The sequence below is a fragment of the Bombina bombina genome, chromosome 2 (assembly GCF_027579735.1).
Source record: "Bombina bombina isolate aBomBom1 chromosome 2, aBomBom1.pri, whole genome shotgun sequence".
Classification (NCBI taxonomy): domain Eukaryota; kingdom Metazoa; phylum Chordata; class Amphibia; order Anura; family Bombinatoridae; genus Bombina; species Bombina bombina.
Genome location: NC_069500.1, coordinates 681,797,898 through 681,820,748, shown reverse-complemented (window position 1 = coordinate 681,820,748; position 22,851 = coordinate 681,797,898). Strand labels below are relative to the sequence as shown.

Below are 22,851 nucleotides of genomic sequence, written 5' to 3'. Positions count from 1 at the left end.
GTGTTTTCTAATATACCAGTATGAATCTGGCTCTCTCACTTTCTATTAGAACCATATTGATTGGTCAGTACAAAAGCTGATGTATGAAGGTAAACTGTAGATACCCTGCTCCTTACATAACACATTTTTACCAAATGCAGCATGTGCTGATGGAAAAATGTTGAACTGGCAGATAAAGTGAAAGTATGTTAGGAAAACTTACCTATGTATGACATATGCTCCTTTGTGTTCTGTTTTTAATCAGCTAAGCTCTTTGAGATGGTATCAACATCTATATGAAGGAACATACATAATTTTTTCTTTTGCAGAGCTTTTAAATAAGGGGCCTAAATCATCACTAAAATACTGCCAAATGATGTCTCCTGAGCTTAAGTCTTTGCTTTTCAACAAAAGATACAAATAAACAAAGACAATTTCATAATAGAAGTCAATTTAAAGTTGTTTAAAATTGCATGGTCTATCTGAATCATGAAAGAAAAATGTTGAGCCTGAAGTCATTTGGATCTGTGTATTTATTTTTTTCCCATCACAAACTATTTGTTACTATAAAATAGAGTGTTGGATGAAAACTCTGTGCAAGTTAATGGGACATATTCTATGTTACTATAAATGATTTAAGATGTCGAGTTACAATGCAACCTTAACATTTCTTATACTTGTCGAGCATTAGAATTCAGTGCTCATCTTTCAATTCATCATCCTGCTTGTTCATCCTTCATTGTCTAATTGTTTTATCCTTTTCCAGTTTAAATATATTCCTGTCATTCTTAGGCATTCTGCAGAATTATTGCAAATGGCTGACTGGATAAAAATGATTTGTGAGATGCACAGCAAGAAAATAACTCTTGATCTTCTTTCTTTTTCTTGTTTTTGTTTTTTTTTGTTTTGTGTTTTAGACGGATGGGAAATTGGAATACTGTGATTCCGTAAAGCTGCCTTGTCTTCATTGTCCCAATTTTGTTCTTCTATTTTGCTAGTGGGGAAAAAAAGCAACATTTGCTTGTGAATTGCTTTTTATATTTAAAAGAAAATACAATATCACAGTTGTAGATTTGCCCAACAAAGAGATTCCTCTATGAATAATCTCTGCTCATTCTTTGTAATGGCACACTTAAAGGTTACAATCTACTTAGTGCACACAACCCTCTAACCTTGTCTTTTTGAGGCCTTAGAAAGTCCATGGTTGTAAAGGAAGTGGGACTTTATGAACTTTAATAGGAATAAAAAATCTGTAGAGAAGATCATCAAGCAGATTTAGTATGTGTGTGGCAAAAGGGGGCCTAAGTAAATACTGCCAGCTGTGTGCAAGTCTTGGGTGTCCAAAAAAGGGCAGTCATGTCATGGATCTGAATTGGCAAGAGGATCAGATTTTTCTTCTGAGCTAACTTTAAAGACCCAGTTTACACATAGCCCATAAGAACATTCCATTTTAGTTATTGCTTTCAATATAAAAAAATGATACCATTCATAAATGTTGTTTTATGTGTATTCAGTAATGTTTATGAACATGGATTTTTTGTGTGTGTGTGTGGTCCCTTTTTAACAAACGTGCTGTGTGTTCTTACAAATTTATATTTTTTAAGATTTAAAGCAAAATAATAATAATAATGAGCTTTAATTAATATTGCTTATATTTATCGTTGGTTTAAGAAGTCTCATAATTATTTTGTAGTTTGTATTTAGTTACAGAACTGATCATTGTTAACTGGATGTGGGGTTGCGACCCAGCCCATATTTTTAAGGCTCAGGTTAATATAGATTATAATGAATAAATATATGTATAGGGTCCTTATGGTGAAACTTCTACATTTGTAATTTTATTTTGAAATTATTTTTATTTGCAATTTTATTATGTTTACATTTACTGTATATAAGTCATAACATTTCAGTATGAAAACATTGTCATAACATTTGAACATTTATCTTTTTTATGCAATTAGTGAATAAATAAAACTTTTGTGATAGTCTTATGCTTCTTTGTATTATTATACAGCAAATAGAAACAAGGTCTGTTTTGGTTCATTGAACATCTATTGATTCCTTAACAGGTATGCTAACATTTGTAAAAGTTCTCAAGGTTATAGTATATAAAGAATTGAGATATAGACTGGTATGTAAGTGTATGGGTCTCGGCCTCTCGAACAACAATGAGCTTCACCCTAAGCCTCAGGTTGATTGCGTCTTGATCTCAGATCAGCTTTGTGGAACATGATATATGGTTCCCATTGGACCAAAAAAGCTTTCTTTGGTATTTAATTTTTCCGCTGATAAGCTAGTGATCTCTTAATGGTGAGCTATTTTTTTCTTTTATTAAGTTAAAGCTTGGGGGTGTTGCCTTCCAGAATTGAGCTATACTTATTCTGACAATGGTGCAGATAGTCATTGTCAATTTATGATACATTTCTTCTGTTATGTGTGATCAGTCCACGGGTCATCATTACTTCTGGGATATAACTCCTCCCCAACAGGAAATGCAAGAGGATTCACCCAGCAGAGCTGCATATAGCTCCTCCCCTCTACGTCACTCCCAGTCATTCTCTTGCACCCAGCAACTAGATAGGATGTGTGAGAGGACTATGGTGATTATACTTAGTTTTTATAACTTCAATCAAAAGTTTGTTATTTTACAATAGCACCGGAGCGTGTTATTGCCTCTCTGGCAGAGTTTGAAGAAGAATCTACCAGAGTTTTTACTATGATTTTAACCGGAGTAGTTAAGATCATATTGCTGTTTCTCGGCCATCTGAGGGAGGTAAAAGCTTCAGATCAGGGGACAGCGGGCAGATGAATCTGCATTGAGGTATGTAGCAGTTTTTATTTTCTGAATGGAATTGATGAGAAAATCCTGCCATACCGTTATAATGACATGTATGTATACTCTACACTTCAGTATTCTGGGGATGGTATTTCACCGGAATTACTCTGTTAAAAGTACATTAAACCTTTTAATAGGTATTTATTATGTTAAACGTTTTTGCTGGAATGTAGAATCGTTTGCATTTTCTGAGGTACTGAGTGAATAAATATTTGGGCATTATTTTTCCACTTGGCAGTTGCTTGTTTTAATTGTGACAGTTTCGTTTCTCTCTCACTGCTGTGTGTGAGGGGGAGGGGCCGTTTTTGGCGCTCTTTGCTACGCATCAAAAAATTCCAGTCAGTTACTCTTGTATTTCCTGCATGATCCGGTTCATCTCTAACAGATCTCAGGGGTCTTCAAACTTCTTTGGAGGGAGGTAGATTCTCTCAGCAGAGCTGTGAGACTTATATATTGACTGTGATTAAAAACGTTGCTCTGTAATTTTTATGTTTCAAATTTAATTATTGTTACTTTACTAATGGGAACAAACCTTTGCTAAAAGTTGTGTTGTTTTTAAGGATTGATGCTATAACTGTCTTTCAGTTCATTATTTCAACTGTCATTTAATCGTTTAGTGCTTCTTTGAGGCACAGTACGTTTTTGTTAAATAAGATTGTAACCAAGTTGCAAGTTTATTGCTAGTGTGTTAAACATGTCTGATTCAGAGGAAGATATCTGTGTCATTTGTTCCAATGCCAAGGTGGAGCCCAATAGAAATTTATGTACTAACTGTATTGATGCTACTTTAAATAAAAGCCAATCTGTACAAATTGAACAAATTTCACCAAACAGCGAGGGGAGAGTTATGCCGACTAACTCGCCTCACGTGTCAGTACCTGCATCTCCCGCCCGGGAGGTGCGTGATATTATGGCGCCTAGTACATCTGGGCGGCCATTACAGATAACATTACAAGATATGGCTACTGTTATGACTGAAGTTTTGGCTAAATTACCAGAACTAAGAGGCAAGCGTGATCACTCTGGGGTGAGAACAGAGTGCGCTGATAATACTAGGGCCATGTCTGATACTGCGTCACAGCTTGCAGAACATGAGGACGGAGAGCTTCATTCTGTGGGTGATGGTTCTGATCCAAACAGATTGGATTCAGATATTTCAAATTTTAAATTTAAATTGGAGAACCTCCGTGTATTACTAGGGGAGGTTTTAGCGGCTCTTAATGATTGTAACACTGTTGCAATACCAGAAAAATTGTGTAGGTTGGATAAATACTTTGCGGTACCGGCGAGTACTGACGTTTTTCCTATACCTAAGAGACTAACTGAAATTGTTACTAAGGAGTGGGATAGACCCGGTGTGCCGTTCTCACCCCCTCCAATATTTAGAAAGATGTTTCCAATAGACGCCACCACACGGGACTTATGGCAAACGGTCCCTAAGGTGGAGGGAGCAGTTTCTACTTTAGCTAAGCGTACCACTATCCCGGTGGAGGATAGCTGTGCTTTTTCAGATCCAATGGATAAAAAATTAGAGGGTTACCTTAAGAAAATGTTTGTTCAACAAGGTTTTATATTGCAACCCCTTGCATGCATCGCGCCGATTACGGCTGCGGCAGCATTTTGGATTGAGTCTCTGGAAGAGAACCTTAGTTCAGCTACGCTGGACGACATTACGGACAGACTTAGAGTCCTTAAACTAGCTAATTCATTCATTTCGGAGGCCGTAGTACATTTAACCAAACTTACGGCTAAGAACTCAGGATTCGCCATTCAGGCACGTAGGGCGCTGTGGCTAAAATCCTGGTCAGCTGATGTAACTTCTAAGTCCAAATTACTTAATATACCTTTCAAGGGGCAAACTTTATTTGGGCCCGGTTTGAAAGAAATTATCGCTGACATTACAGGAGGTAAGGGCCACGCCCTGCCTCAAGACAAAGCCAAAGCTAAGGCTAGACAGTCTAATTTTCGTCCCTTTCGGAATTTCAAAGCAGGAGCAGCATCAACTTCCACTGCACCAAAACAGGAAGGAGCTGTTGCTCGTTACATACAAGGCTGGAAACCTAACCAGTCCTGGAACAAGGGCAAGCAGGCCAGGAAACCTGCTGCTGCCCCAAAGACAGCATGAACCGAGGGCCCCCGATCCGGGACCGGATCTAGTGGAGGGCAGACTCTCTCTCTTCGCCCAGGCTTGGGCAAGAGATGTTCAGGATCCCTGGGCGCTAGAGATCATATCTCAGGGATACCTTCTAGACTTCAAATTCTCTCCCCCAAGAGGGAGATTTCATCTGTCAAGGTTGTCAACAAACCAGATAAAGAAAGAAGCGTTTCTACGCTGTGTACAAGATCTGTTATTAATGGGAGTGATCCATCCGGTTCCGCGGTCGGAACAAGGACAAGGGTTTTACTCAAACCTGTTTGTGGTTCCCAAAAAAGAGGGAACTTTCAGGCCAATCTTGGATTTAAAGATCCTAAACAAATTCCTAAGAGTTCCATCGTTCAAAATGGAAACTATTCGGACAATCTTACCCATGATCCAAAAGGGTCAGTACATGACCACAGTGGATTTAAAAGATGCTTACCTTCACATACCGATTCACAAAGATCATTACCGGTATCTAAGGTTTGCCTTCTTAGACAGGCATTACCAGTTTGTAGCTCTTCCATTCGGATTGGCTACGGCTCCAAGAATCTTCACAAAGGTTCTGGGTGCCCTTCTGGCGGTACTAAGACCGCGAGGAATTTCGGTAGCTCCGTACCTAGACGACATTCTGATACAAGCTTCAAGCTTTCAAACTGCCAAGTCTCATACAGAGTTAGTTCTGGCATTTCTAAGGTCGCATGGATGGAAAGTGAACGAAAAGAAGAGTTCTCTTTTTCCTCTCACAAGAGTTCCATTCTTGGGGACTCTTATAGATTCTGTAGAAATGAAGATTTATCTGACAGAAGACAGATTAACAAAGCTTCTAAATGCATGCCGTGTCCTTCATTCCATTCAACTCCCGTCAGTAGCTCAATGCATGGAGGTGATCGGCTTAATGGTAGCAGCAATGGACATAGTACCCTTTGCACGTCTACATCTCAGACCGCTGCAATTGTGCATGCTGAGTCAGTGGAATGGGGATTACTCAGACTTGTCCCCTACTCTGAATCTGGATCAAGAGACCAGAAACTCTCTTCTATGGTGGCTTTCTCGGCCACATCTGTCCAGGGGGATGCCATTCAGCAGGCCGGACTGGACAATTGTAACAACAGACGCCAGCCTACTAGGTTGGGGCGCTGTCTGGAATTCTCTGAAGGCTCAGGGACAATGGAATCAGGAGGAAAGTCTCCTGCCAATAAACATTCTGGAATTAAGAGCAGTTCTCCATGCCCTTCTGGCTTGGCCCCAGTTAAAAACTCGGGGGTTCATCAGGTTTCAGTCGGACAACATCACGACTGTAGCTTACATCAACCATCAAGGAGGGACAAGAAGCTCCCTAGCAATGATGGAAGTATCAAAGATAATTCGCTGGGCAGAGTCTCACTCTTGCCACCTGTCAGCAATCCACATCCCGGGAGTGGAGAACTGGGAGGCGGATTTCTTGAGTCGCCAGACTTTTCATCCGGGGGAGTGGGAACTTCATCCGGAGGTCTTTGCCCAAATACTTCGACGTTGGGGCAAACCAGAGATAGATCTCATGGCGTCTCGCCAGAACGCCAAACTTCCTCGCTACGGGTCCAGATCCAGGGATCCGGGAGCGGTTCTGATAGATGCCTTGACAGCACCTTGGAACTTCGGGATGGCTTATGTGTTTCCACCCTTCCCGCTGCTTCCTCGATTGATTGCCAAAATCAAACAGGAGAGAGCATCAGTGATTCTAATAGCGCCTGCATGGCCACGCAGGACTTGGTATGCAGATCTAGTGGACATGTCATCCTGTCCGCCTTGGTCTCTACCTCTAAGACAGGACCTTCTGATACAGGGTCCATTCAAACATCAAAATCTAACTTCTCTGAAGCTGACTGCTTGGAAATTGAACGCTTGATTTTATCAAAACGTGGTTTTTCTGAGTCGGTTATTGATACCCTGATACAGGCTAGGAAACCTGTTACCAGAAGGATTTACCATAAGATATGGCGTAAATACCTATACTGGTGCGAATCCAAAGGTTACTCCTGGAGTAAGGTTAGGATTCCTAGGATATTGTCCTTTCTACAAGAAGGTTTAGAAAAGGGTTTATCGGCTAGCTCATTAAAGGGACAGATCTCAGCTCTGTCCATCTTGTTACACAGGCGTCTGTCAGAAAATCCAGACGTCCAGGCCTTTTGTCAGGCTTTAGCTAGGATCAAGCCTGTGTTTAAAACTGTTGCTCCGCCATGGAGTTTAAACTTAGTTCTTAACGTTTTACAGGGTGTTCCGTTTGAACCCCTTCATTCCATTGATATAAAATTGTTATCTTGGAAAGTTCTGTTTTTAATGGCTATTTCCTCGGCTCGAAGAGTCTCTGAGTTATCAGCCTTACATTGTGATTCTCCTTATCTGATTTTTCACTCAGACAAGGTAGTTCTGCGTACTAAACCTGGGTTCTTACCTAAGGTAGTCACTAACAGGAATATCAATCAAGAGATTGTTGTTCCATCCTTGTGTCCAAATCCTTCTTCAAAGAAGGAACGTCTTCTACACAATCTGGATGTAGTTCGTGCCCTCAAGTTCTACTTGCAGGCAACTAAGGATTTTCGACAAACGTCTTCCCTGTTTGTCGTGTACTCTGGTCAGAGGAGAGGTCATAAGGCTTCGGCTACCTCTCTCTCCTTCTGGCTTCGTAGCATAATTCGTTTAGCCTATGAGACTGCTGGACAGCAGCCTCCTGAAAGAATTACGGCTCATTCTACTAGAGCTGTGGCTTCCACTTGGGCCTTTAAGAATGAGGCCTCTGTTGAACAGATTTGCAAGGCTGCAACTTGGTCTTCGCTTCATACTTTTTCCAAATTTTACAAATTTGACACTTTTGCTTCTTCGGAGGCTATTTTTGGGAGAAAGGTTCTTCAGGCAGTGGTTCCTTCTGTATAATGAGCCTGCCTATCCCTCCCGTCATCCGTGTACTTTTGCTTTGGTATTGGTATCCCAGAAGTAATGATGACCCGTGGACTGATCACACATAACAGAAGAAAACATAATTTATGCTTACCTGATAAATTCCTTTCTTCTGTTGTGTGATCAGTCCACGGCCCGCCCTGTTTTAAGGCAGGTAAATATCTTTTAAATTATACTCCAGTCACCACTTCACCCTTGGTTTCTCCTTTCTCGTTGATTCTTGGTCGAATGACTGGGAGTGACGTAGAGGGGAGGAGCTATATGCAGCTCTGCTGGGTGAATCCTCTTGCATTTCCTGTTGGGGAGGAGTTATATCCCAGAAGTAATGATGACCCGTGGACTGATCACACAACAGAAGAAAGGAATTTATCAGGTAAGCATAAATTATGTTTTTAGGCATGCTTTGTATTGGGAAATGCAGTAGGGCTTGTTCTGGTGTCAAAGTAATTTGTTTTTGGAAAATAGTGCTTATCATAGTAGAGGATTGTTCCCATATGTTTATGATTTTTTTCACAATGCCACCACATATGCATGTAGGTTCCTCTTTTACCGCATCCCCTATAGCATAGGTGGGAAATTGCCGTCTCAGTTGTATTAGATCTCGTTGGGTGTAAATATCACCTGAAGGCAACTTTAATATAGTTTTCTTTGAGTAGAGCGTTAGGGGAGAAAGATTGGCCTTGTGATAAATTAGTTGACCAAGTATTAATTGGTATGTATTATCAAGGTCTTGTTCCCATTTTATCATGAGAGGGGTTTAAGTCCCTTTAGCAGGGCTACGTGTGTAATTTTAAAGGAAGATCAGTTATTTTTTTGTTTTGTTTTAATTCAGCCCCAACAGCTTTTGTTTCCAGGTCATGAGATGTGTTTGGTATTTAGTCTAAGCAAGGTGGCCACCTAACTAGTTTTTTTTTTGTGTGTGACTGTGTGTGTTTATTTTGTTTTTTAGACTTTTTAATGTATGTCAAGCTGGTTTTGCAGTTTTGCGTGAAACTCTTGTATTATTTTATGGAAGAGCATCAGGAGCAAACTGACCGTACTTCTTTTCCATCTAAAGGGGAGGAGAGTCCACGGCTTCATTATTTGTGGGAATTAAGAACCTGGGCACCAGGAGGAGGCAAAGACACCCCAGCCAAAGGCTTAAATACCTCCTCCACTCCCTCATCCCCCAGTCATTCTTTGCATTTCGTCACAGGAGGTTGGCAGAGAAGTGTCAGAAGATTCAGAGTAGTCTCTTATGAAGGGCAGTACTCTTCGGAATGGGACTGGAGTTTTAAATAGTCTTGTCTTGTCAGCCTCTCAGTGAGAGCTTGGGTGAAAGTTAGAGTCCGGAGATGCAGGGAGAGTCTTTCTGTGAAACCATCCCGACTCATTTTAACAGCTCCATAAGCAATCAGCGTTGACGAGTTTCGCTGTCTGCTTTCTACACTCAAGTCCATGTAAGGAGCGATGCTACTACACTGTCACACTTGAGAGGCCGCGTTCCTGTTCCACGGCATAGATTCTGGTAAGATCATTTCCTTTTTCTATACACCTAATGATAACACAGAAGACAGGGTCACAGTGTGATACCTTTTATCTTTATAGAGTCAAGGGTTAATATCCCTGGTAGGGGCATTATTGGACAGGAGGGGTTCTGTACATAATATTGTTTATTGTGTCATTCTTACAAAATGTGTGAGATGAGGCTCTGGCAAAGGGTGGACTTTTAGTTTCATTTCCGGTAGTATTTGCGTGGCCAATGTGGCCCGTTTTTCTCCCTAATGCAGGGGCGGTCCTGCGAGACATTCCTTCTGACCGGGTGTGGCCTATTCGAATTCCTCTACTTGACCAACGGTTGCAGGAGACAAAACGGTTTCTGTGGTTTGGGTCATAGGAGGTGGCGAGTGCCCCGGGCATTGAAGGTTATAAAGGTGCCATTTTTCATATAATATACCTAGTCCGTAACAAAGGCACAAGCTATGGAGGACTCTGACGCGTTGGAGGGTACTCCCTCTTTAACAAAGTCTCATACCTGTGTTTATTGCGAGGAGGTTCTGGTAGATCCGCTTGCTCAACTATGTTCCACATGCCTTGATAAATTTACGACATCTAGAAAGAATAGAATGTCTAGTACTACTTAGCCGTCCACCTCTGAGGGTCTCCGTCCAGTGAGGTGTGTTCCCTACATTCATCTCCGATTACACATGCAGCGCCCCATCATTGGTCGTCAGATTTTGCAGATCAACTACAAACGGCGGTGTCTAAGGTGATCAGTGCCTTACCACGTTCTGCTAAACGCAAGCGTAAGATAAAATATGGTGATCCGACCCAGGGGTCATATTCTCCAATGGATATTTCAGAAAGATTATCGGCTGACGAGGATGACTCCGACTTTTCTGAGGACATTCCTTCTGGGTTGGAGTCTGTCATCTAAAGCTCCGATTGCGGAGGAGCCTGACTTTAGGTTTAGGATGGAAAATTTGCTCTTTTTGCTGAAGCAAGTACTTGCTACTCTAGAGGTTCCGGAACCAAAACTACCGGAGGAACCTGTTAAGATGGCTAACATTATAAAGAATGAATGGGAGAGATCAGGTTCTTCCTTTTCCCCTTCTTCTTCCTTTAAAAAGCGGTTCACCATCCCAGACTCTCAACTCGAGTTATGGGGGACTGTCACTAAGGTAGATGGTGCTATCTCTATGCTCAAGAAGTGGACGATGATTCCTCTTTAGGATAGTTTGTCGTTTAAAGAGCCCATAGATAAAAAGTTAGAAAACATGTTAAGAAAAAAAAATGTTTCAACACACAGGGTTTGTTTTTCAGCCAGCAGCAGCAGTCCGGAGCTGCAACATATTAGTGCGAATCTCTGTTGAACATGGTTGAGAGGGAGACTCCCCTTGACGAGATACAGGATCGAATTAAGACCTTGAGGGTCGCTAATTATTTTATTTGTGATGCCAATATGCAAATCATGCGACTGAATGCTAAGGTATCAGGTTTTTCCGTACTAGCCCGCAGGGCTCTGTGGGTAAAGTCATGGTCTGCGGACATGACCTCTTAGTCTAGACTGCTATCCCTTCCCTTTCAGGGAAAGATCCTGTTTGGTCCAGGATTGGACTCGATCATATCCACGGTTACAGGATGCAAGGGCGCTTTCCTACCGCAGGATAAGAAGGTTAAGCCTAAGGGATCTACTTTTCATCCCTTTCGTGCGGATAAGGCCAAACGCCAGCAGCCCACCACAAAAGTGGATCAGCCCAAGGGCACTTGGAAGCCAGCTCAGTCTTGGAATAAGTCCAAGCAGAACAAGAAGCTCGCCAACACAAAGTCGGCATGAAGGGATGGCCCCGACCGGTCACCGGACCAAGTAGGTGGCAGATTATCTCTCTTCTCAGAGGCCTGGTTGCAGGATGTTCAGGACACTTGGGTTCTGGAGGTTATCGCCCAGGGATACAGGATAGGGTTCAGATATCATCCGCCCAGAGGCAGATTCCTCCTTTCAAATCTGTCTTCTAGACCAGAAAAGAGAGATGCCTTTCTAGAATGTGTGAGGGGTCTCTCCTCTCTCTGAATTATTGTACCAGTACCCCCAGCAGAAAGGGGTTTAGGGTCCTATTCAAACCTTTTTGTGGTCCCAAAGAAGGAGGGCACGTTCCGCCTGATTCTAGACCTAAAATGTTTAAACAAATTTCTGGCTGTTCCATCGTTCAAAATGGAAACTATCAGATCTATTCTGCCCCTAGTGCAAGAGGGGGCTGTTCATGACGACAATAGACTTGAAGGATACCTACCTTCATGTACCAATCAACAGAGATCACTTCAGGTTCCTGAGATTTGCGTTTCTGGACCAACATTTCCAGTTTGTGGCCCTTCCCTTTGGTCTGGCGATAGCCTGAGAGTCTTTGCAAAGGTTCTGGGGGTGCTACTTGCAGTAGCCAGATCCAGAGGCATTGCTGTGGCGCCCTATCTGGACAACATTCTAGTCCAGGCGCCGTTGTTTAGTCTCGCAGAGGATCACTCGAGGGCCCTTCTTCTTTTTCTATCTCACGGTTGGAAGATAAACTCAGGAAAGAGCTCCCTGATTCCCAGCAAAAGGATGGAGTTCCTGGGAACGATTATAGATTCTATATCCATGAGGATATTTCTCACAGATCAGCGACGCCCTCTGTGGCTCAGAGTATAGAGGTAATTGGGCTCATGGTGTCCAGCATCAATGTCATTCGATTCTTCAGGTTCCATCTAAGACCTCTTCAGTTGTGCATGTTGAGACAGTGGAACAGCGATCATACAGACCTATCTCAACAGATTTCTCTGGACGATTGGACGAGGGACTCCCTCTCTTGGTGGATCCGTCCGGAACAACTGTCCCAAAGGACATACTTCCTAAGACCGTCCTGGGAGATTGTGACCACGGACGCGAGTCTAGCAGGATGGGGAGCTGTTTGGGGTGCCAGGATGGTTTAGGAAATATGGTCTTGAGAGGATTCTCTCCTCACAATTAATATTCTGGAACTTCAAGCAGTCTACAGTGCTCTGAAGGCGTGGCCTTCTCCTGGGGTCGTTCAGCTTCATCAGGTTCCAGACAGACAACATTACCTCTGTGGCTTGCATCAACCATCAGGGGGGGATGAGAAGCTCCCTAGCAATGAGGGAGGTTTCTCGGATATTGGAATGGGCAGAGTCCCACAGCTGTTCACTCTCAGCAATCCACATTCTGGGTGTGGACAACTGGGAAGCATATTTTCTCAGCAGGCAGTCCTTCCATCTGGGGGAATGGTCTCTCCATACCAAGGTGTTTGCGGAGATTTGTCACAGATGGGGGACGCCGGAGATAGATCTCATGGCGTCCAGACTCAAATGCAAGCTACCCAGATATGGGTTGCGGTCCAGGGATCCCCAGGCAGAGCTCATAGATGCCTTAGCGGTGCCTTGGGAGTTAAACATAGTTTAAATTTTTTCCACCGTTGCCACTTCTACCTCGTGTAGAGGCCTGCATCAAGCAGGAGCAAGCTTTGGCTATTCTGATTGCTCCGTCGGGGCCGTGGAGGAAGTGGTTTGCGGATCTGGTGGGGATCTAGATTCTCTGAGGCTGACTGCGTGAAGATTGAACGCTTAGTCTTGGCCAGGAAAGTGTTTTCTGAAAGAGTGATTGATACTCTCGTTCAGGCCAGGAAGCCGGTCACTCGTCACATCAATCATAAGGTGTGGAAGACTTGTACCTGTGTGAGAAGCATGGATATCCTTGGCACAAGGTGAAGGTGTCCAGGATTCTGTCCTTTCTCCAGGATGGACTGGAGAAGGGGCTTGCTGCCAGTTCCTTGAAGGGACAGATTACGATTTCTGTTTTGTTACACAAGAGGCTTGCTGAGCTTCCGGATATTCAGTCTTTTGTTCAGGCCCTGTCTAGAATCAGGCCTGTTTATAGACAGTCCACTCCTCCTTGGAGCTTGAACTTGGTTCTGAGAGTATTGCAGAGGGTTCCATTTGAACCTATGCACTCTACTGACATTAAGATTGTTTCCTGGAAGGTTCTCTTTCTGTTGGCTATTGCATCGGCTCGCAGTGTCTCTCAGCTGGCGGCCTTGCAATTTAAGCCTCCTTATTTGGTTTTTCACGCTGATAAGACTGTTCTTCGTACTGGTTTGGGATTTCTTTCCAAAACTGTGTCTAACGGTAAAATCAATTAGGAAATAGCAGTTCCTTCTTTGTGTCCGTTACTTCTTAATTTGGGCGTGGTTCGAGGCTTGAAGTTTTATCTTCAGGCTACTAAGGATTTCAGACAATCTACATCACTTTTTGTGGTGTATGCAGGTAAGCGCAAGGGGCAGAAAGCCTCTTCAACTTATTTGTCCTTTTGGTTGAGGAGCATGATTTGTTTAGCCTATGAGACAGTGGGACATAAGCCTCCTCAGAGGATCACTGCTCATCCGGCTAGAGCTGTGGCTTGTTCTTGGGCATTCAAGAATGACGCTTCTATGGTGCAGATTTGTAAGGCGGCTACCTGAGCCTCCTTACATACCTTTTACAAAATTTTACAAATTTAACATTTTTGCTTCGGCGGAAGCAGTTTTTGGGAGAAAGGTTTCACATGCTGTGGAGCCCTCAGATTAGGGTCCGCCTTTTTTTTGCCCTCCCGTTTTTCATTGTGTCCTCTAGAGCTTGGGTATTTGTTCCCACAAGTAATGAATGAAGCCGTGGACTCTCCTCCCCTTTAGATGGAAAACATAAATCTACCTGATAATTTTATTCCTGTCCGTGGTTCCGGTGGGCGGACCTAAATTTAGTTTTTGTTCTTCTGGCACCATTTATACCCTGATATTCTCCTACTGTTCCTTGTTACCTCAGCAGAATGACTGGGGGATGAGGGAAGCGGGGGAGGTATTTAAGCCTTTGGCTGGGGTGTCCTTGCCTCCTCCTGGTGGCCAGGTTCTTAATTCCCACAAGTAATGAATGAATCCGTGTACTCTCCTCTCCACGATGGAAATAAAATTATCAGGTAAGCATAATTTATGTTTTTATTTTTCTAACTTTTTTTTATCCAAAAGAGGAAGATGTAGTACCCCCCCCTGCCCTTGTTTTAAAGATTAAAAAAAATTAGATGGTCTTTTTTTTTTTTTTCTTTATAAAAAACAGTGTCCACACCTGTCGGGGCTTGTGCAGCTCACCTTATCAGTGTTTGAGTAACTAACTTACAAAATAAAATCCAGTGTGGTTAAAACGGTTTGTTCCTGACAATTTTAGCTTTTATTGAGTCTGATAACTTTCTCAATAATCAGTGCTAAAGTCACATGCCTTTATGGGTAAAGTACTGGGCTGATAATTATAGCTTTAATTGCTGATTTCAGAAACCTAAACCAGATGTTTTCAAGCATGTTTGCATACAATTTCTGTCAGTACTCTTCAAACCATAAGATTTTTATACTTATTCAAAAAAGAGATGCAACAGAATATGTGCCCTGTAATTCAAGCAAATGGACTGTGTTGCTTGATTTTTCATAATAAAGAATTATCTTTTTTATGTCTTTAGGACCTATACAAATCTTTGTATAATTGCTTGCAAATAGGGTTGCCACCTTTTTTCTGGAAGAAAATACCGGCAATGCTAATTAGTATAAACTTAAATAAATCAGGAACAAAAGCTGCTAGGACTGATTTTAAATGATCATTTGTTTGTAACTAGATTTCAATACACTTAGAAGAAGTTTGGCCATGATAGCATCTGTATTCCTCTATTTAATGTTTATTTTCAACTTTGACCTAAACCTTAAAAATGCCAGCTGGGGGGCAATCCTAGTTGCAAACTACATAAAAGTTTATATTTTGTTTTAAAAAAAAAAACATTTGGAATTGCTCCTTTGAATGCGTCGGTTATATGTAATCATTGTTGCTGGGTGTGTAGATGAAGATCTAGTAACATAAAAGACACATAAATACTTGTTTGTGTTTGCGCCCACTGTCTTGGCTATTTTGGCCACATTGGTTACAGTAGAGTTCTCCTGTAAGCAGACGGGGAGCTTTTTTTTAGCGTGTTTTAATGCAAATTGTCCCGAACATGACAAACCCACAGGTTTTTTTTTTGGTTTGGATTTTTTTTTTTAATAGCAATTTTACATACATTCTTCATACCTCCACCAGACATTTTGTAAGTGTGTATTGTTTTTGCAACAATATATGCACCTGGCATGACAACATATACAGTACATGCTATTTTTAATTTGATTAAAGTAAAATGAAGCATCGCAACACTTAAATATAAGAGTTGCAAAAATAATCTTTCATTATTCAAAGTGTGCAATTTTAAAAAGCTTTTTAATTTACATTATACTTCATTATCTTTATATCCTTTGAAGCATAGCCTTTTTCTATGAGAGCATACTGAGGTAGGCCTAGGAGCGTGCACATGCCTTGAGCATTATATGTACGTTATTGGAAGCATGCACACTCCTGGGCCTATCTCAGTATGATCTCATGGAAAGAATCATAGGTCACACTAAACAAGAAAGGATACCAAAATAGAGAAGTAAAATTTTAAAACAGAAGTTAATTAGAATATTAGAGTGTGCAATTTAAAAAAATAATTTAAAGTTTATATTCTATCTGAATCTCCAATTAATGGTAGGTAGCATTATTGTTATTTTTTATCAAAGGCACATTAAACACCAAATGCAATTTATAAGCATATTATTGAGATTCCCTTACACTCTCTAGTCATTGGTGCCACCATGTTGAAATCTAGTTTTCACTGCATTTCAGTGCAGACATGTTTGCACATGTCCAGCATCCCTTTAGAAACTTGCATTGAAACCTAGGTTTCAAAATAGCGACAGCAAATATCCCTTTAAGATCTAAAAGGTTATGGAGCATATAAATGCCTCGCTGAGTACCAGGGCCACCACTAGAAATTTTGGGGCCCCTGACTTAACCATTGATCAGGACCCCCCCCTTCTTTGACATGTGCAATTTCTTCTGTTATGTGTGATCAGTCCACGGGTCATCATTACTTCTGGGATATTATCTGCTCCCCTACAGGAAGTGCAAGAGGATTCACCCAGCAGAGTTGCTATATAGCTCCTCCCCTCTACGTCACCTCCAGTCATTCTCTTGCACCCAAAGACTAGATAGGAGGTGTGAGAGGACTATGGTGATTATACTTAGTTTTTAGAACTTCAATCAAAAGTTTGTTATTTTACAATAGCACCGGAGCGTGTTATTACCTCTCTGGCAGAGTTTGAAGAAGAATCTTCCAGAGTTTTTCTTATGATTTTAACCGGAGTAGTTAAGATCATATTGCTGTTTCTCGGCCATCTGAGGGAGGTAAAAGGTTCAGATCAGGGGACAGCGGGCAGTTGAATCTGCATTGAGGTATGTCGCAGTTGTTATTTTCTGAATGGAATTGATGAAAAAATCCTGCCATACCGTTATAATGAACATGTATGTATACTCTACACTTTAGTATTCTTGGGATGGTATTTCACCGGAATTACTCTGTAAAAGTACATTAAACCTTTTATTAGGTATTTTTCATGTTAAACGTTTTTGCTGGAATGTAGAATCGTTTGCATTAATGAGGTACTGAGTGAATAAGTATTTGGGCATTATTTTCCACTTGGCAGTTTGCTTGTGTTAATTATGACAGTTTCGTTTCTCTCTCACTGCTGTGTGTGAGAGGGAGGGGCCGTTTTTGGCGCTCTTTGCTACGCATCAAAAATTTCCAGTCAGTTTTTCTGCATGATCCGGTTCATCTCTAACAGAACTCAGGGGTCTTCAAACTTCTTTGAAGGGAGGTAGATTCTCTCAGCAGAGCTGTGAGACTTATATAGTGACTGTGATTTAAAACGTTGTTTAAAATTTAATTAGTGTTATTTTACTAATGGGAACAAACCTTTGCTAAAAAGTTGTGTTGTTTGTTAAGAGTGATGCTATAACTGTTTTTCAGTTCATTATTTCAACTGTCATTTAATCGTTTAGTGCTTCTTGAGGCACAGTACGTTTTTATTAAATAAAATTGTAACCGAGTTGCATGTTTATTGCTAGTGTGTTAAACATGTCTGATTCAGAGGAAGATACCTGTGTCATTTGTTCCAATGCCAAGGTGGAGCCCAATAGAAATTTATGTACTAACTGTATTGATGCTACCTTAAATAAAAGCCAATCTGTACAAATTGAACAAATTTCACCAAACAGCGAGGGGAGAGTTATGCCGACTAACTCGCCTCACGTGTCAGTACCTGCATCTCCCGCCCGGGAGGTGCGTGATATTATGGCGCCTAGTACATCTGGGCAGCCATTACAGATAACATTACAAGATATGGCTACTGTTATGACTGAAGTTTTGGCTAAATTACCAGAACTAAGAGGCAAGCGTGATCACTCTGGGGTGAGAACAGAGTGCGCTGATAATTCTAGGGCCATGTCTGATACTGCGTCACAGCTTGCAGAGCATGAGGACGGAGAGCTTCATTCTGTAGGTGACGGTTCTGATCCAAACAGATTGGATTCAGATATTTCAAATTTTAAATTTAAATTGGAAAACCTCCGTGTATTACTAGGGGAGGTCTTAGCAGCTCTCAACGATTGTAACGCTGTTGCAATACCAGAGAAAATGTGTAGGTTGGATAAATACTTTGCGGTACCGGCGAGTACTGACGTTTTTCCTATACCTAAGAGATTAACTGAAATTGTTACTAAGGAGTGGGATAGACCCGGTGTGCCGTTCTCACCCCCTCCAATATTTAGAAAGATGTTTCCAATAGACGCCACCACACGGGACTTATGGCAAACGGTCCCTAAGGTGGAGGGAGCAGTTTCTACTTTAGCTAAGCGTACCACTATCCCGGTGGAGGATAGCTGTGCTTTTTCAGATCCTATGGATAAAAAATTAGAGGGTTACCTTAAGAAAATGTTTATTCAACAAGGTTTTATATTACAACCCCTTGCATGCATCGCGCCGATCACGGCTGCGGCAGCATTTTGGATTGAGTCGCTGGAAGAGAACCTTAGTTCAGCTACGCTGGACGACATTACGGACAGGCTTAGAGTCCTTAAACTAGCTAATTCATTCATTTCGGAGGCCGTAGTACATTTAACCAAACTTACGGCTAAGAATTCAGGATTCGCCATTCAGGCACGCAGAGCGCTGTGGCTAAAATCCTGGTCGGCTGATGTAACTTCTAAGTCCAAATTACTTAGTATACCTTTCAAGGGGCAAACTTTATTTGGGCCCGGTTTGAAAGAAATTATTGCTGACATTACAGGAGGTAAGGGCCACGCTCTACCTCAAGACAAAGCCAAAGCTAAGGCTAGACAGTCTAATTTTCGTCCCTTTCGGAATTTCAAAGCAGGAGCAGCGCCAACTTCCACTGCACCAAAACAGGGAGGAGCTGTTGCTCGTTACAGACAAGGCTGGAAGCCTAATCAGTCCTGGAACAAGGGCAAGCAGGCCAGTAAACCTGCTGCTGTCCCAAAGACAGCATGAACCGAGGGCCCCCGATCCGGGACCGGATCTAGTGGGGGGCAGACTCTCTCTCTTCGCCCAGGCTTGGGCAAGAGATGTCCAGGATCCCTGGGCGCTAGAGATCATATCTCAGGGATACCTTCTAGACTTCAAATCCTCTCCCCCAAGAGGGAGATTTCATCTGTCAAGGTTGTCAACAAACCAAATAAAGAAAGACGCGTTTCTACGCTGTGTACAAGATCTATTATTAATGGGAGTGATCCATCCGGTTCCGCGGTCGGAACAAGGACAAGGGTTTTACTCAAACCTGTTTGTGGTTCCCAAAAAAGAGGGAACTTTCAGGCCAATCTTGGATTTAAAGATCCTAAACAAATTCCTAAGAATTCCATCGTTCAAAATGGAAACTATTCGGACAATCTTACCCATGATCCAAGAGGGTCAGTACATGACCACAGTGGATTTAAAGGATGCTTACCTTCACATACCGATTCACAAAGATCATTACCGGTATCTAAGGTTTGCCTTCTTAAACAGGCATTACCAGTTTGTAGCCCTTCCATTCGGATTGGCTACGGCTCCAAGAATCTTTACAAAGGTTCTGGGTGCCCTTCTGGCGGTACTAAGACCGCGAGGAATTTCGGTAGCTCCGTACCTAGACGACATTCTGATACAAGCTTCAAGCTTTCAAACTGCCAAGTCTCATACAGAGTTAGTTCTGGCATTTCTAAGGTCGCACGGATGGAAAGTGAACGAAAAGAAGAGTTCTCTCTTTCCTCTCACAAGAGTTCCATTCTTGGGGACTCTTATAGATTCTGTAGAAATGAAGATTTATCTGACAGAAGACAGATTAACAAAGCTTCTAAATGCATGCCGTGTCCTTCATTCCATTCAACTCCCGTCAGTAGCTCAATGCATGGAGGTGATCGGCTTAATGGTAGCAGCAATGGACATAGTTCCCTTTGCACGCCTACATCTCAGACCGCTGCAATTGTGCATGCTGAGTCAGTGGAATGGGGATTACTCAGATTTGTCCCCCACTCTGAATCTGGATCAAGAGACCAGAAACTCTCTTCTATGGTGGCTTTCTCGGCCACATCTGTCCAGGGGGATACCGTTCAGCAGGCCGGACTGGACAATTGTAACAACAGACGCCAGCCTTCTAGGTTGGGGCGCTGTCTGGAATTCTCTGAAGGCTCAGGGACAATGGAGTCAGGAGGAAAGTCTCCTGCCAATAAACATTCTGGAATTGAGAGCAGTTCTCAATGCCCTTCTAGCTTGGCCCCAGTTAAAGACTCGGGGGTTCATCAGGTTTCAGTCGGACAACATCACGACTGTAGCTTACATCAACCATCAAGGAGGGACAAGAAGCTCCCTAGCAATGATAGAAGTATCAAAGATAATTCGCTGGGCAGAGTCTCACTCTTGCCATCTGTCAGCAATCCACATCCCGGGAGTGGAGAACTGGGAGGCGGATTTCTTGAGTCGCCAGACTCTTCATCCGGGGGAGTGGGAACTTCATCCGGAGGTCTTTGCCCAAATACTTCAACGTTGGGGCAAACCAGAGATAGATCTCATGGCGTCTCGCCAGAACGCCAAACTTCCTCGCTACGGATCCAGATCCAGGGATCCGGGAGCGGTTCTGATAGATGCTTTGACAGCACCTTGGAACTTCAGGATGGCTTATGTGTTTCCACCCTTCCCGCTGCTTCCTCGATTGATTGCCAAAATCAAACAGGAGAAAGCATCAGTGATTCTAATAGCGCCTGCATGGCCGCGCAGGACTTGGTATGCAGATCTAGTGGACATGTCATCCTGTCCGCCTTGGTCTCTACCTCTAAGACAGGACCTTCTGATTCAGGGTCCATTCAAACATCAAAGTCTAACTTCTCTGAAGCTGACTGCTTGGAAATTGAACGCTTGATTTTATCAAAACGTGGTTTTTCTGAGTCGGTTATTGATACCCTGATACAGGCTAGGAAGCCTGTTACCAGAAAGATTTACCATAAAATATGGCGTAAATACCTATACTGGTGTGAATCCAAAGATTACTCCTGGAGTAAGGTTAGGATTCCTAGGATATTGTCTTTTCTACAAGAAGGTTTAGAAAAGGGTTTATCGGCTAGCTCATTAAAGGGACAGATTTCAGCTCTGTCCATCTTGTTTCACAGGCGTCTGTCAGAAAATTCAGACATCCAAGCCTTTTGTCAGGCTTTAACTAGGATCAAGCCTGTGTTTAAAACTGTTGCTCCGCCATGGAGTTTAAACTTAGTTCTTACCGTTTTACAGGGTGTTCCGTTTGAACCCCTTCATTCCATTGATATAAAATTGTTATCTTGGAAAGTTCTATTTTTAATGGCTATTTCCTCGGCTCGAAGAGTCTCTGAGTTATCAGCCCTACATTGTGATTCTCCTTATCTGATCTTTCACTCAGACAAGGTAGTTCTGCGTACTAAACCTGGGTTCTTACCTAAGGTAGTCACTAACAGGAATATCAATCAAGAGATTGTTGTTCCATCCTTGTGTCCAAATCCTTCTTCAAAGAAGGAACGTCTTCTACACAATCTGGATGTAGTTCGTGCCCTCAAGTTCTACTTGCAGGCAACTAAAGATTTTCGCCAAACTTCTTCCCTGTTTGTCGTTTATTCTGGACAGAGGAGAGGTCAAAAAGCTTCTGCTACCTCTCTCTCTTTTTGGCTTCGTAGCTTAATACGTTTAGCCTATGAGACTGCTGGACAGCAGCCTCCTGAAAGAATTACAGCTCATTCCACTAGAGCTGTGGCTTCCACTTGGGCCTTTAAGAATGAGGCCTCTGTTGAACAGATTTGCAAGGCTGCAACTTGGTCTTCGCTTCATACTTTTTCCAAATTTTACAAATTTGACACTTTTGCTTCTTCGGAGGCTATTTTTGGGAGAAAGGTTCTTCAGGCAGTGGTTCCTTCTGTATAATGAGCCTGCCTATCCCTCCCGTCATCCGTGTACTTTTGCTTTGGTATTGGTATCCCAGAAGTAATGATGACCCGTGGACTGATCACACATAACAGAAGAAAACATAATTTATGCTTACCTGATAAATTCCTTTCTTCTGTTGTGTGATCAGTCCACGGCCCGCCCTGTTTTTAAGGCAGGTGCATATTTTTTAAATTATAATTCAGTCACCACTACACCCTTGGTTTCTCCTTTCTCGTTGGTCTTTGGTCGAATGACTGGAGGTGACGTAGAGGGGAGGAGCTATATAGCAACTCTGCTGGGTGAATCCTCTTGCACTTCCTGTAGGGGAGCAGATAATATCCCAGAAGTAATGATGACCCGTGGACTGATCACACAACAGAAGAAAGGAATTTATCAGGTAAGCATAAATTATGTTTTTTGACCAAGTGACTAAAACGTATATGCACTTTATTCTTGAGTGTCTATTTAAACTTGGAAATGTTGTAAAGGTAGTAACATACACTGAAACACACACACTCACTCACACATAAGAATTCACGTATAGACACTCTAGCAAACACGCAAAGAAACTCAGAAACAGACACCCAAACAGACACTTAGCACTTGTTTACATTGACCTGACAAGTAATGAGGTAAACTACAGTTTTGTAAAAAAAAAAGGAGATTTAGAAAACAAAATATGGAGTTCTTATTATCTTTTTGTAAAGGAAGATGCCAACTAAATGATGACAACAGCATGCAGTGGCTGAAAGGAAGGGCCCTGAACTGCTTAAACAATAATTTAAAAGTTAAATGGTAGATTGGTGACTTCCGGAAAGGTCTCATTAGTCTCAAATTCTGTAGAAAGATGTGAATAATCAGTAGTAAGGTCAAAATGTCCTAAAAAGGAACAGACAATGGACACACACAAACTCAAACTTGCACATACACCCAAGGAAACACCAACAGAGACAGCCTCAGAAAACACACAAAGACATACACACACACACAGAGACAGCCTCAGAAAACACACAAAGACATACACACACCCACAGAAAACACAGAAAGACATACATACACACCCTCACTGAGACATCCACC

At 42.2% G+C, this 22,851-nt stretch overlaps 1 protein-coding gene and 1 long non-coding RNA gene across 2 annotated transcripts in view; one reads left to right on the top strand and one right to left on the bottom strand.

The window, feature by feature from the left end:
* The window catches only part of MLLT3 (MLLT3 super elongation complex subunit), a 424,921-nt gene that overhangs the window by 112,552 nt on the left and 289,518 nt on the right, over positions 1–22,851 (top strand). The window lies entirely within an intron of this gene.
* LOC128649408 (uncharacterized) overlaps positions 940–22,851 on the bottom strand; it is a 103,184-nt gene continuing 81,272 nt past the window's right edge. The window contains exon 3 of the long non-coding RNA XR_008400671.1: positions 940–973. This is a non-coding gene — a long non-coding RNA (uncharacterized LOC128649408). The remainder of the gene's footprint in view (positions 974–22,851) is intronic.